The sequence below is a fragment of the Schistocerca cancellata genome, chromosome 7 (assembly GCF_023864275.1).
Source record: "Schistocerca cancellata isolate TAMUIC-IGC-003103 chromosome 7, iqSchCanc2.1, whole genome shotgun sequence".
In the NCBI taxonomy this organism is placed as follows: domain Eukaryota; kingdom Metazoa; phylum Arthropoda; class Insecta; order Orthoptera; family Acrididae; genus Schistocerca; species Schistocerca cancellata.
Window position 1 is genome coordinate 574,269,282 of NC_064632.1, and position 15,859 is coordinate 574,285,140.

The following is a 15,859-nucleotide window of genomic DNA, read 5'->3' on the forward strand; positions in this document are numbered from 1 at the left end:
CTTCCTAAATAGCAAATCTCATGTAGTACTTTAAGTACCTCATTTCGCAATCTAACTCCCTTAGTAGCACCTGATTATCCTTGCTTTGTTTTTATTGATGTCCATCTTATATCCTCCTTTCAATACACTGTTCATCCCGTTCAACTGCTCTCCCAGGTCCTTTGCTGTCTCTGACGGAATTACAATTTCGTCGGCAAAGCTAAAGGCTTTATTTCTTCTCCCTGAACTTTAATTCCTACTCCAGATTTTTCTTTGGTTTCCTTGACTCTTTGTTCGGTGGACAGATTGAATAATATCGGGGATAGGCTACAACACAGTCTCCCTCCCTTCTCAACGCCTGCTTCCCTTTCATGCCGATCGACTCTTATAACTGCCGTCTGGTTTTTGAAGTTGTAAAATAGCCTTTTGCTCCCTGTATTTTACCCCTGCTGCCTTCATAATTTCAAAGAGAATATTCAAAGTCTGCATAGTCAAAAGCCTTCTGTGAGCCTACAAATGCTAGAGATATAGGTTTGTCTTTCCTTAACCTATCTTCTATGAGAAGTCACAGGATCAGTATCGCCTCGCTTGTTCCTACATTTCTCCGGAATCCAAACTGATCTTTCCCGATATCGGCTTCTACCAGGGTTTCCATTCTTCTTTAAGGAATTCGTGTTAGCATTTTACCACCGTGACTTATTAAGCTGATACTTCTTGTCAGCATTAGTGTCTTTGGAATTGGAATTACTACACTCTTCTTGAAGTCTGAAGGTATTTCGCCTGTCTCGTACATCTTGCACAGCTTATGGAAGAGTTTTGACATGGCTGGCTCTCCCAAGGATATCAGTAGTTCTAACGGAATATGAATATGCCTAGGGCCTTGTTTCATCTTTCAGAGCTCTGTCATTTTGTACTCGCAGTATCATATCTCCCATCTCATCTTCATCCACTTCCCTTTCTATAATACTGCTTCCAAGTTTATCTCCCATGTATAGACCATCTATATACTCCTTCCACCTTTCAGTTTTCGCTTCTTTGTTTATGACTGGTTTTCCATCTACGTTCTTGATATTCATACAGATGGTACACTTTAATTCTCCTACAGGCGGCATCTGTCTTTTCCCTAGTGAAATATGCTTCTAAATCCTAACATTTGTGAGCTTACCATTCTTTCTTAGGAATTTTTTAAACGTTTGCATTCGCTTTCGCCTGTTTCACTTGCTGCATTTTTAAATTTTCCCTTTCACCAATTAAATTCAATATCTCTTGTGTTATCTAAGGATTTCTACTAGGTCTTGTCTTACCACCTATTTGATCCTCTGCTCCTTCGCTATTTGATCTCTTAAAGCTACTCATTCATCTTCTGCTGCATTCCTTTCTCCTGTCCTAATCGAATGTTGCCGGCCGCGGTGGTCTCGCGGTTCTAGGCGCCCAGTCCGGAGCCGTGCGACTGCTACGGTCGCAGGTTGGTGTGTGATGTCCTTAGGTTAGTTAGGTTTAAGTAGTTCTAAGTTCTAGGGGACTGATGACCGCAGATGTTAAGTCCCATAGTGCTCAGAGCCATTTGAACCTTTTTTTGAATCGAATGTTGCCCCTAAGGCTCCCTCTGAAACTCTCAATAACTTCTGGTTCTTTCAGTTATCTAGGCCCACCTCTTTAATTTCCTACCCTTTTCCCATTTCTTCAGTTTTAATCTACAGTTTATAACCAATAATTTGTGGTCAGCGTCCACATCTTCCCCTGGAAATGTCTTACAATTTAGAATCTGGTTCCTAAATCTCTGTCGTACCAACCGAGCTCCTCTTTCGTTCCTTTCCCCCTGTCCATATTTACCCACTATTTGTCCATTTCTTCTTTTTCCTACTATCGAATTCCAGTCCTCCCACGATTATTAAATTTTCGTCTCTCTTAACTATACGAATAATTTCTTTTACCTTCAGTCTCTTTATCATCTGAGGAGATAGTTGACATATAAACTTGTACCACAGTGGTAGGCGTCGGGTTCGTGTCTATCTCGACTGCAATAATGCGTTCACTATGCTGTTCATAGTAACTCATCTGCATTCCTATTTTTTCAATCATTATTAAACCCCCTCCTAAATTAGCCCTCACTCCTATTACATTTTGTATTTATTGTCCTATATTCACCTGACCAGAAGTCTTGTTCCTCCTACTACCGAACTTCACTAATTGCCACTATATCTCAATTTGACCTATCCATTTCCCTTTTTAAATTTTCTAACCTACTTGCTCCATTAAGGGATCTGACATTCCACGCTGCGATCCGTAGAACGCCAGATTTCTTTCTCCTGACAATGATGTCCTCTTGAGTATTCCCCACCCGGAGATCCGAGTGGGGGACTATTTTACCTCCGGAGTATTTTACCCAAGAGGATGCCATCATCATTTAGCCATACAGTGGCGCTACATGCCCTCGGAAAAAATTACGGCTGTACTTTCCCCTTCTTTCAACTGTTCTCAATACCAGCACAGCAGAGCCGTTTTGGTTGATGTCACAAGGCCAGATCAACCAATCATCTGGACTGTTGCCCCTGCAACTACTGCCAAGTCTGCTGCTGCTCCTCTTCAGGAACCACGTGCTTGTTTGGCATCTCAACAGATAGCCGTCCTTTGTGGTTTGTGGTTGCACCTACGTAATGCCATGGTCTATGGGGGTGGTGGTGAGGGGGGGGGGGGGAGGGATAGGAGAACGCTGATAATAGAAGACAATGTACTAGTACAACAGAGACCTTCGGTGTGGTGGCTTGCGTGCCTCGGCACACTAATATGAACACTAACAAGAAGAAACGTGATCTCGAGTAATTACTTATCATGAAAATAAAACAAACAAGACAATAAAGATTAATAAGACGCCAAAGCACAAAATACATCTGTATAATAGGAGTGAGCTTGGCCAGAACAGGGTAACTTCAAACGCTAGCAATGCCGCCGTTGCCCCTTCTTTCTGAGGGTCTCTAGAGTCATCTCCATCACACTTCTCTGTGACGACACTATGACGTGTAAATGCCCAGTTTCGGCCGTAGGGAATGTCTATCGACTTTCCAGGTCGTATGGAATTCTAAGAAGTAGGAGAAGCCGTACTGGACCTGGTCACTGAATTTCGTATTTCGCATGTTTTAAATTACTACGTACGAATATGCCTAAGAATACGTTCTGCTTCAAATATTACGCATCGTTATTGGTACAGCTTGTTATAATTAAATGTAAGGTAAAGGATACCAGCTGTTAAAACCTTCAGGAGATGAGACATAAAGAGAGGCGCGTTTTGCTAGGGTCCACAATGGCGTGGCATGTAGAGCTGTCGAGTTAGCAAGAAGATCATAGAGTTTGCTCGTTGGTTTGAGTCCAGCTCCTTGCATATTTTTTTTTCTTTTCTAAATTTACAAGACAGTTATTTTAGGAGATACATTTTTCAAACAAGAACATGTCTTCAATTAAACTACATCTGCAGACGAAGTGTATTCTGGTACTTATACCGGTGCAGCAAGGTTCCTGCTGCTGTTTTTTCTCGTCATTTCAGTTACCTTTAATTGCAAAGGAATAAGTCCATTTTTCTCGCAGTGAGTTGCAATATTTCGCACAAGTTAGAAGATAGTTTACTTTTACCGTTGGTGGAGCTTAATGCTACGCACTTTCCGTAATACGTACGAAAATAACAAGTATGAAGTTTCTGGATTCTCACTTTCAAAGAAAGAAAAGGCAGTAAAATCTCAGTGAACGTACGAATAGAAGGTAATGATTTGCTACTTTAATTCGTGTACAAGAATGGCTACCACAGTCACAACGATAATCCGTATTCGCAATATTTTCACAGTTTCAGAAGAGTGTTATTGTTATGCTACATTTATTTTTCGGCAGTGCAGAGCACGTTTGATTTTGTATGTGTAAGTAGACGACATAATGTTATGTATGTAGTCCTTAAAGGAATGAACAGATCGGTTAAAACGAAGTCAATAAACAATTCAGATCCAATAAGGTGAGGAAAGATGTGATTTATCCGCTGGTGTGATAGCTATAAATACGCTTCCATTTATTAACACTAATGAGGCATACGCAAAGACTTTGCAATAGCAGGAAGCATTTTCATGCTTGGAAGAAATCGGGTATTGAAAACAGCAGCCAGTCACATTATTTCTAATAATCATTAAGCTATGGCAGAGGGTACACCAGATGTGAGCTTGCTAAGGGAGGCTGACCGCTCCTAGACTTGATGCGACCACTAAAGTCGAAGGACATCCACGGCGGTCGAAACTGGGCACGTACTCGTCATAATGGCGTCACCGAGGAGTGACCACGAGCCATGCGCAGTGTGCAGAAAACTCGGAAAAATTAGAATTCCATGTTCGGCGTAGTCTATAGATCATCGACGTAGTAGACACACTCGCGCAGTCGTTAGTTGCTGATTTAGACGCAGGTACGAAATGCGCACGCACGTCGAGGAGTCGATTTTGAGCACAGAGTCGTTCGTGTAAGACGGGCCTTTAAGCCAGTGCCGGCCAAACGCTGCACAGCACCTTTCCGGCCGTACGTGGGGTCTGGACCCCTCCACAATCCTCCACACCTATAAATCCATCATCCGCCCTATCCCTTGTTACGCCCATCCAGCCTGGATCTCTGCCCCCCCTACCTTTTACAAATCCCTCCAAATCCTTGAACGTCATGCTCTCCGCCTTGCCTATCGCATCCGTCTCCCCTCCCCCACGCAGATCCTGTATGATCTCATCCCCTTCCCCCACCTCCTCCTTTTCCTTGAAAGGATACGGATTCTGTACACCTCCCATAAACTTGATCCTCCTCACCCGCTCGTGTCCCCGATCCTCTCCCACCCCCGCCCGCTGCCGCGCCTGTATTCCCATGTCCCACCCGGTCTCCATCTCTCCACCCTCCATACCCTCTCCCAAGGTGGCTTCCGCCAGCTCCCCCTCCCTGATGATGTCCTCGTCCCTTCCATCTACCACTCCTATCAACTTTGACCCTGCCCCACCCACCACTTCCGGTGTCTTTTCCTTTCAGCACCCTCCCTCCCTTCTCTTCTCTTCCCTTCTTTTTCCTTTTCCCCCGACCCCTCCCTCCACCCCTCTTCCCCCGGGCTTCCCCTCCCCCTTCCTCCCTCCCCCCTATCTCCCCTGCCCGTGGCATCTCTGCTCTCCCCTCTCGCTCTCCCACTCCCCTTCCTCCTCCTCCTCTCTTGGCAGGTCCCCGGACTTGCACACGCATAGTGAATATTCGCGCGCCAGAGATCATCGCCATCTGTGTCTCGTATGTGTGACATCGTTTTGCGTTTTTACTGTCCGCCGTCCCACTACTACGTTCACTTGTGCCGTCGGATTCATCGGTGTTATGTGCACTGTGTCAACGTGTTTTCAGTGTTGTTATCGTCGCGTGTGAACGGCTCCATGTTTTTTGTGTCTCTGTGACCTCTATCTTTTGCCCGTCACAATATTCATTATCATTCTCCATTCTTGTACTTTTGTCAGCACTATGGCTGTAGAGCGGCGTAGTGTGCCGCTGACAGCCTACCTGAGTTGTACAGGTATTAAAGTAACAATAAAGTAAAAAAAAAAAAAAAAAACGCTGCACAGTGTGCAGACGTGCGGAAGTGCTGCACATGTGTGCATCTGTGTGACAGCGACATCTGTTATTAGACATGTGTCCTAAATGAACGGCGGTGGTTCCACTTCCCTGTTTATGTCATACACGCAAGAGCTTGTTTGTGAAAGATTTTTCTCGGTGATGAAAATGAATAAATCAAGGTTTCGATCAAGCATAAGTGATGAAAATCTTCGAAACTGCTTGCGTTTGTCAATGAGCCGTGCTTTTGCGCCCGATTTTAACTATATCACTTCTCATGTCGAGTGATAAACCTGTTTGGATTTATTCCTTTCATAATTAAAAATTATTGTTTACTAATTGTGCATTATTGCCTCATTCTGGTCCATGTTACATTATTATCAGGAAAATTGGTCGTTAAACCGATTGTTCCAATGTATACTTACATTTAGGGTTTTTTATTAATGTGCGAAAGTCTACGCTCAGCTGAAATCGATAAAACAAAACATTCATCTAATTGTAGGTTATTATGGAGATTTCAGACGGAACTGATGAAAGATATAGCAATAATGGTATTGAAATAACAGGTGATCATCGAGAGGTCTGCGGTTATCATTCTGTTTAGAGGTCAGTGAGACAGAAATTATGTGGGTGTAACTGAGGGCACCGAGAATTAGTTATAGGAAACCTTGCATTAGTTTAATGTTATTTGAAAGTTGGTTGGAAGTCGCTATTTTTTTTTATTTATTGTTATTTCAAACCTGGGTACAGGCAGGCCAGCAGCAGCATGCTACGCTGCTCTTCAGCCTCAGAGAAACACACAAGATATAAAGGACATAGAAACGGAGACAATCACTATTTAAAATACATGGAGCCGTTCACGGGCGTAGAGTCCAAGATAAAATTTGTTCAGACACTTGGACAGAGACGAATATTGTCACACGTGAACAGAGGTGCACAAAACGAATAATACTGAACCACTTAAGCACAAAACGACGATACACACAGAACACGAGGCATAGATCCCCGGCGCGCCAATGTTCACTAATCGTGTACAAGTCCGGGGACCTGCCAAGAAAGGAGGAGGGGGTGTGGGAGAGGGAGAGGGAGAGGAAGAGGGGAGAGCAGATGCCAAGGGCAGGGGAGACGGGGGGAAGGGAGGAAGGGGGAGGGGAAGCCCAGAGGAAGAGGTGAGGAGGGAGGAGACAGGGGAAAAGGAAAGAGAAGGGAAGGGAAGAGAAGGGAGGGAGGGTGCCGAAAGGAAAGGACACAAGAAGTGGGGGGAGGATCAAAGTTGGTAGGAGGGGTAGATGGAGGGGAGGAGGACATCATCAGGGAGGGGGAGCTGGCGCAAGCCACCTTGGGAGAGGGTGAGGAGGGTGGAGAGATGGAGACTGGGTGGGACGTGGGAATACAGGCGCGGCAGCGGGTGGGGGTGGGAGAGGATGTGTGAGACAAGCGGATGAGGAGGATCGAGTTTACGGGAGGTGCACTGGATCCGTATCCTTTCAAGGAAAAGGAGGAGGTGGGGGAAGGGGATGAGATCATACAGGATCCGCGTGGGGGAAGGGAGACGGATGCGATAGACGAGGCGGAGAGCATGGCGTTCAAGGATTTGGAGGGATTTATAAAAGGTAGGGGGGGGGGGTGGAGATCCAGGCTGGATGGGCGTAACAAAGGATAGGGCGGATGAGGGATTTATAGGTGTGGAGGCTTGTGGAGGGGTCCAGACCCCACATACGGCCGGAAAGGAGCTTGAGGAGACGGAGTCAGGAGCGTGCCTTGGCTTGGATTGTCCGGAGATGGGGAGTCCAGGAGAGGCGACGGTCGAGGGTGACGCCAAGGTACTTAAGGGTGGGAGTGAGGGCGATAGGATGGCCATAGATGGTGAGATAGAAATCAAGGAGGCGGAAGGATGGGGTGGTTTTGCCTACAATGATCGCCTGGGTTTTGGAGGGATTGACCTTGAGCAACCACTGGTTGCACCAAGCGGTGAACCTGTCAAGATGGGATTGGAGAAGGTGTTGGAGCGCTGCAGGGTGGGGGCAAGGGCAAGGAAGGCGGTGTCATTGGCAAACTGGAGAAGGTGGACGGGGGGTGACTGTGGCGGCATGTCCGCCTTGTACAAAAGGTACAGAAGGGGGGAGAGGACGGAGCCTTGAGGCACACCGGCGGAGGGGAAAAAAGTGTAGGAATCTGTGTTATGGATGGTGACATAGGAAGGACGGCGGGAGAGAAAGGAGCCGATCAGACGGACGTAGTTAATGGAAAGGCGAAGGTTTGGAGCTTGAAGAGGAGACCGGAATGCCATACGCGGTCATAATCGCGTTCGAGGTCCAGGGAGAGGAAGATTGCGGAGCGATGGGAATTAAGCTGGTCGGAAAGGAGATGAGTGAGGTGAAGGAGAAGGTCGTCGGAGAGAAGGACGGCCGAAAGCCACACTGGGTAACGGGAAGGAGGTGGTGCTGGCGGAGATGCTGATGGATGCGGCGGGTGAGGATAGATTCCAGGACCTTGCTGAAGACCGAGGTAAGGCTGATGGGACGGTAGGAGGAGACGGCGGACGGCGGTTTGCCAGGTTTAAGGAACATCAGGATACGGGAGGTTTTCCACAGGTCAGGGTAGTAACCGGTGGACAGGACTACATTGTAGAGCCTGGCCAGGGTGGAGAGGAAAGAGACAGGAGCTTCACGAAGGTGACGGTAGGTGACACGATCGTGACCAGGAGTGGTGTTGCGTTTTATGCTGAGTGTAGCAATGAGAACCTGTGTAGTGATAGGGGCATTGAGTTCCATGTGTGCTATGTTATCCAAGTACTGGAAACCAGGTGCGAGGGGAGGGACAGAGGTGTCAGTTCGGTCGCGGACATCCGGGAAGAGGGAGTAATCGAACTGGGGATCATCAGGGATGGAAAAGACATCGGAGAGGTAAGAGGCAAAGTGATTGGCCTTACTAAGGGTGTCAGGGAAAGGGTAATCATCATGGAGAAGAGGATAGTAGGGGGAGGGTTTAGTTCCGGTAAGGCGACGGAAGGCCGACCAGAACTGGGACGAGTTGATTGGTAGGGTAGCATTTAAACGGGTGCATGTCTGTCGCCAGTCCCGGCGTTTCTTAGCCGCGAGCAAATTACGAACGTGTCGCTGGAGTTGCCGGTGGCGTCGTAGGGTGTCCGGGTCACGCGTGTGGAGGAAGGCACGGTAGAGACGACGGGATTCACGGAGGAGGACGGCCTGTGGGGGTAAGGTAGGACGGTGGGGGTGGACGGCGACAGTAGGGACGTGGGCCTCCACGGCCTCAGAAAGGTCTGCTGGAGAAAGGAAGCGGCATGTGTGACGTCGTCGGGGTGGTGGTAGGTGAAAGGGTGGCTATCGACCTGGGTGGAGAGGGTGTCCCGGTAGGCAGTCCAGTTGGCATGGGAATAGTCATGGATGTACTTAGGGGGAGGGTCGTTACGAGGGTCGGGTCGGGGGCGACGACCGTCTGAAACGGTGAGGAGGACAGGGAGATGGTCGCTACCAATAGGCTCCAGGACATCCACCGTTATGCGGCCAAGGAGGTTGGGGGAGGATAACATCGGGAATGGAGTTGGATTCGGGAAGGGTGTGCTGGGGGATGGGGAGAAGTCGCTAAGTGCTCTCTTTCTTAAATAATAGATAAAAAACATTACGCGTATTTACGTACCGTCAGTCAAGCTGCCTTAATAAAAACCCACGGTTGTTAACTGTACTGCTTGTCTTACTGGGTTTAACTGTTAACTTGAAAGTAGACGTCTCAATGAGCAGACTGTGACAGTAATGTTTAATACGCGAAATGCCTTCCCATGGTTGGCTTGCAAGCTGTGGAAAGAGCACTAGAATTCGCCGGTACGGAGTACCCCAGCAAGTGGATAAAGCGACATCTATGCGTAGAAACATGCACTACATGAACGCTGACGGCTGCCGCGTGCACGCTGTGACCCGGAAGTTGCACATGTGCAGCAGCACCGCACGCGTGCAGAATTTCTGGCCGGCCCTGCTTTAAGCAGTCGGCACACGGACCGTGCTGTCGAACGTCAACATTGAGCGTGCCGAGTTCATCGTGCTGCTGAACCCTCAAGAACGATGCCACTTTAGCATACGGTACGTGGGCCCCAACGTGGTATACGCGATCACAACGAAATATAGCAGCATTTCTGGGATGTTTCTAGTTCGTAATTCATCACACTGTTTACTAAACGAACGCGCGTAAAATTCGCACCTTAGCTCTGTTAAAACGCACATTTGCCCCATTGTCCTTATGTTAGTCAGGTTGATCTATGTAATAAGCACAAATAAAAACTCCAACATCCATATACATGTTTTAAGGCAAAAAGGAAAGTACCATGTCCAATCAATAATGACTCAGGCTTATAAAAGTTCCATTACAAACAGTGCGATAAAAATTTCCTGGCAGATTAAAACTGTGATCCGGACTGAAACTCGAACTCGGGACCTTTACCTTTCACGGGCAAGTGCTCTACCATCTGAGCTACCCAAGCACGACTCTCGCCCCCTCCTCACAGCTTTACTTCTGCGGTGCACACTCCGCTGCAGAGTGAAAATCTCATTCTGGTGCGATAAAAATTTGCAGTAGTTTTCCACATAAGAGAAAAATTATTTCATGATTCCCGCATTTTTGTAAAACCCCATGGTCATTCTTACTCGTTCACATTCCCTACCAAGTAGCAGAATCTTTACAACATACGAGTTACGAAACGTAAAAGAAAAAGGAGTAAAATATCTGACAAATAGTTGATGGCGAATCCCAGCATGTTACCTCTTGCTAAAAGCTTTAATCGTAGTTATGTTACTAACTGTAATTTAATTGTAACAAATAGTACGAAGACCAATGCGTTTTTGGCGGACCCCCAATGTATCGTTGCCTTCAAATGGCATACTCTCATATAAGCGCGGGTTACAATAATTATTTTGCCACGAATATGATGTTTCTCATTATTTTATTGCAACGAATCAGACAGTTAACAGCGGGATTTCGAGTGATTCTCAATTTCGTGTAGGTATGTACCGTCCATGCAACTAAATAAAGGCAGTTTCTTTATTGCCACACGCGTTTCGCTCCTTTTATTTGGGAAGATTCATCAGTGGCCTGAAATACATTTTCCCTTTTATACATAAAATAAATGTACTATGTAGTAGACACAATATGCTGCTATATTATATATTGTGACGTTCTTCTCCTGTTCTTTGTTTTTACGCGACAAAATGTAATATAGAAGCATATTATATCTACCACATAATACATTTATTGCATGTGTAAAAGGAAACGTACTTAAGGCCACTGATGATGATTCCCACATAAACGAAGCGAAACACGTTTGGCAATAAACAAACTGCCTTTATTTAGCTGCATAGACGGTACATACCTCCACATATTCAGAGAAATTAATTGAAAGACGGAAACAGGAAAAAATAACGATTCTCAAGTTGCTGATGCTCAGAAAAGGCATATACAGGATGGTCCATTGATCGTTCAAAAATGGTACAATGGCTCTGAGCACTATGTGACTTTACTTCTGAGGTCATCCGACCCCTAGAACTTAGAACTACTTAATCTTAACTAATCTACGGACATCACACACATCCATGCCCAAGGCAGGATTCGAACCTCCGATCGTAGCGGTCGCGCGGTTCCAGACTGAAGCGCCTAGAACCGCTCGGCCACTCCGGCCGGCTCCATTGATCGTGACCGGGCCAAATATCTCACGAAATAAGCGTCACACGAAAAAACTACAAAGAATGGAACTTGTCTAGCTTGAAGGGGGAAACCAGATGGCGCAATGGTTGGCCCGCTAGATGGCGCTGCCATAGGTCAAACGGATATCAACTGCGTTTTTTAAATAGGAACTCCTATTTTTTATTACATATTCGTGTAGTACGTAAAGAAATATGAATGTTTTAGATAGACCACGCTTCCGCTTTGTGATAGATGGCGCTGGAATAGTCACAAACATACTGTTCACTATTTTACACGAACAGTTGGTAACAGGTAGGTATTTTAAATTAAAATGCAGAACGTAAGTACGTTTGAACATTTTATTTCGGTTATTCCAATGTGATACATGTATCTCTGTGATCTTATCATTTCTGAGAACGCATGCTGTTACCGTGTGATTACCTGTAAATACCACATTAATGCAATAAATGCTCAAAATTATGTCCGTCAACCTCAATGCATTTGCAATACGTGTAACGACATTCCTCTCAACAACGAGTAATTCGAATTCCGTAATGTTCGCACATGCATTGACAATGCGCTGACGCATGTTGTCAGGCGTTGTCGGTGGATCACGATGGCAAATATCCTTCAACTATCCTCACAGAAAGAAATCCGTGGACGTCAGATACCGTAAACGTGCGGGCCAATCCACCTACTCAATACCATTTCAACTCCACGAGAGCTATGTGCTAGTCATCCATCTTTTTGGAAGTACATCGCCATTCTGTAATGCACTGCAACATCTAGTAGTAACATCGGTAGGACATTACGTAGCAACACAGCATACATTGCACCATTTAGATTGCCATCGATAAAATTGGGGACAATTATCCTTCCTCCCATAATGCCGCACCATAGAATAACCCGCCAAGGTCGCTGATGTTCCACTTGTCGCAACCATCGTGTATTTTCCGTTGCCCAATAGTGCACATTATGCCGGTTTACGTTACCGCTGTGGGTGAATGACGCTTCATCGCTAAATACACTTCTGGAAATGGAAAAAAGAACACATTGACACCGGTGTGTCAGACCCACCATACTTGCTCCGGACACTGCGAGAGGGCTGTACAAGCAATGATCACACGCACGGCACAGCGGACACACCAGGAACCGCGGTGTTGGCCGTCGAATGGCGCTAGCTGCGCAGCATTTGTGCACCGCCGCCGTCAGTGTCAGCCAGTTTGCCGTGGCATACGGAGCTCCATCGCAGTCTTTAACACTGGTAGCATGCCGCGACAGCGTGGACGTGAACCGTATGTGCAGTTGACGGACTTTGAGCGAGGGCATATAGTGGGCATGCGGGAGGCCGGGTGGACGTACCGCCAAATTGCTCAACACGTGGGGCGTGAGGTCTCCACAGTACATCGATGTTGTCGCCAGTGGTCGGCGGAAGGTGCACGTGCCCGTCGACCTGGGACCGGACCGCAGCGTCGCACGGATGCACGCCAAGACCGTAGGATCCTACGCAGTGCCGTAGGGGACCGCACCGCCACTTCCCAGCAAATTAGGGACACTGTTGCTCCTGGGGTATCGGCGAGGACCATTCGCAACCGTCTCCATGAAGCTGGGCTACGGTCCCGCACACCGTTAGGCCGTCTTCCGCTCACGCCCCAACATCGTGCAGCCCGCCGCCAGTGGTGTCGCGACAGGCGTGAATGGAGGGACAAATGGAGACGTGTCGTCTTCAGCGATGAGAGTCGCTTCTGCCTTGGTGCCAAAGATGGTCGTATGCGTGTTTGGCGCCGTGCAGGTGAGCGCCACAATCAGGACTGCATACGACCGAGGCACACAGGGCCAACACCCGGCATCATGGTGTGGGGAGCGATCTCCTACACTGGCCGTACACCACTGGTGATCGTCGAGGGGACACTGAATAGTGCACGGTACATCCAAACCGTCATCGAACCCATCGTTCTACCATTCCTAGACCGGCAAGGGAACTTGCTGTTCCAACAGGACAATGCACGTCCGCATGTATCCCGTGCCACCCAACGTGCTCTAGAAGGTGTAAGTCAACTACCCTGGCCAGCAAGATCTCCGGATCTGTCCCCCATTGAGCATGTTTGGAACTGGATGAAGCGTCGTCTCACGCGGTCTGCACGTCCAGCACGAACGCTGGTCCAACTGAGGCGCCAGGTGGAAATGGCATGGCAAGCCGTTCCACAGGACTACATCCAGCATCTCTACGATCGTCTCCATGGGAGAATAGCAGCCTGCATTGCTGCGAAAGGTGGATATACACTGTACCAGTGCCGACATTGTGCATGCTCTGTTGCCTGTGTCTATGTGCATGTGGTTCTGTCAGTGTGATGATGTGATGTATCTGACCCCAGGAATGTGTCAATAAAGTTTCCCCTTCCTGGGACAATGAATTCACGGTGTTCTTATTTCAATTTCCAGGAGTGTAGAACGTGTGCAAAAACAAATCTGTCATCGTCCCGTAATTTCTCTCGTGGCCAGTGGCAGAACTGTACACGACGTTCAAAGTCGTCGCCATGCAATTCCTGGTGCATATAAATATGGTATGTTTGCAATCGATGTTGATGTAGCATTCTCAACACCGACGTTTTTTAGATTCTCGATTCTCGCGCAATTTCTCTGTCACTGATGTGCGGATTAGCTGCGACAGCAGTAAAAACACCTACTTGGGTTCAAATGGCTCTGAGCACTATGGGACTTAACAGCTTAGGTCATCAGTCCTGTAGAACTTAGAACTACTTAAACCTAACTAACCTAAGAACATCACACACATCCATGCCCGAGGCAGGATTCGAACCTCCGATCGTAGCGGTCGCGGTTCTGGACTGCTGCGCGTAGAACTGCTCGGCCACCGCGGCCGGCCGATCTACTTTGGGCATCGTCCTTTGTTGCAGGTCGTAGTTGACGTTTCACATGTGGCTGAACACCTGCTGTTTCCTTAAATAACGTAACTATGTGGCGAACGGTCGGAAACTTGAATGACAATACGGAGCAGCATATATAGCACACGCCTGTTGGGCATTTTGATCACAATAGCCATACATCAACACGATATCGACCTTTTCCGCAATTGGGAAACGGTCCATTTTAACACAGGTAATGTATCACGAAGCAAATACCGTCCGCACTGGCGGAAAGTTACGTGATACCACGTACTTATACGATTGTGGCTATTACAGCACCATCTATCACACAGCGTAAAAAATGGTCCAACTAAAACATTCATATTTCCTTACGTACTACACGAACATGATAAAAAAATGGGGGTTCCTATTTCAAAAAAACGCAGTTGATATCGGTTTGACCTATGGCAGCGCCTTATAGTGGACCAACCGTAGCGCTATCTGGTTTCCCCCTTCAAGCTAGACGAGTTCCGTTGTTTGTAGTTTTTTTCGTTTGATGCTTATTTCGTGAGATATTTGGCCCGGTGACTATCACTCTGTATAAGTATATACTTGAACTGAATGCCAACATGGCGCCTCTCAACTATGTGCTGAAATCTGAAGGTACACAGCAAAAGATATCTGAGTGAAGGTCATACAGTGCCTGTAAACTATGAGTCACTGGTTTGTGGGTGTGGAGTAGGCGCCCCGTACCATCCCAGATGCGCTCCACTGGGTTCACACCAGGCTTATTTCGTGGCAGACACATCAACTTGGGTTCAACTTTAGCACGTTCTAGCATTGTGCCAATGACTCTTATTCTGCTAGAAGATGCCATCACAATCGGGGAACATGTGTTTCAAGAAGTGGTGCTGGTGGTCCACAGTAATGTTCATGTAGCCCACACCTGTCATCATCCGAGTGAAGAGTTGCTCCAGACATGCACTGTGCCGTGGATGCAATCAAGTAGAGAGAGTGTTTTGGTGTGGACAGCGTTTGCCTGAGATTTTGTTGGCCCGCTGGTGGTAGTCGAAGTCATTATGATAGCTGTGAGCTACCTGAACGTTATTGCATACCAGTGGTATCCCTTCATGCCTGATATTCTCCCTAACGGTGATGGCCCCTTCAAGCAGGATAACTGTCCATCTCACACAGCCAGAGTCGTTTAACAATGGCTGCAGGAGCACGACAGTAAATTCACTTCAATACCTTATCCATCAAATTTGCATGATCTCACCCCTTCGCAAATGTGTGGGACTCTCTCTGACTTCACCTCTGTGAGAGCAAAACACCAGCTTGTAACTTGCACGAATTTCATGTCATGTGCATAGACATCATGTGACTCATAGCTCCAGAAATCTACCAAGGATTAGGTTGTTTTCATGTCTCAAAAATAGGGTAGATTCAGGCTTTCAGAATCATGGGGCTACTTAAATGGAAGTAAGAAAATATTCTAATGCTCAGCTCATGTGTACAGCTCGGTTACCATTATGTTACAGGACAGTTGCTAGAGAAATCGTGCTCAAGTGATAAGAACCTGTTCTCAAATATATTTAATCCAGACAGTACTCACCCAGAAAAAAATAGAAGATGTAAGTCCGTACTGCTTATAAAAATCCGTGATGCAATACTAAGTTTTTTAAAGGTCTACTGTCGAAATACATGCATGCTAGCTATAAATCTTACCGCTACCG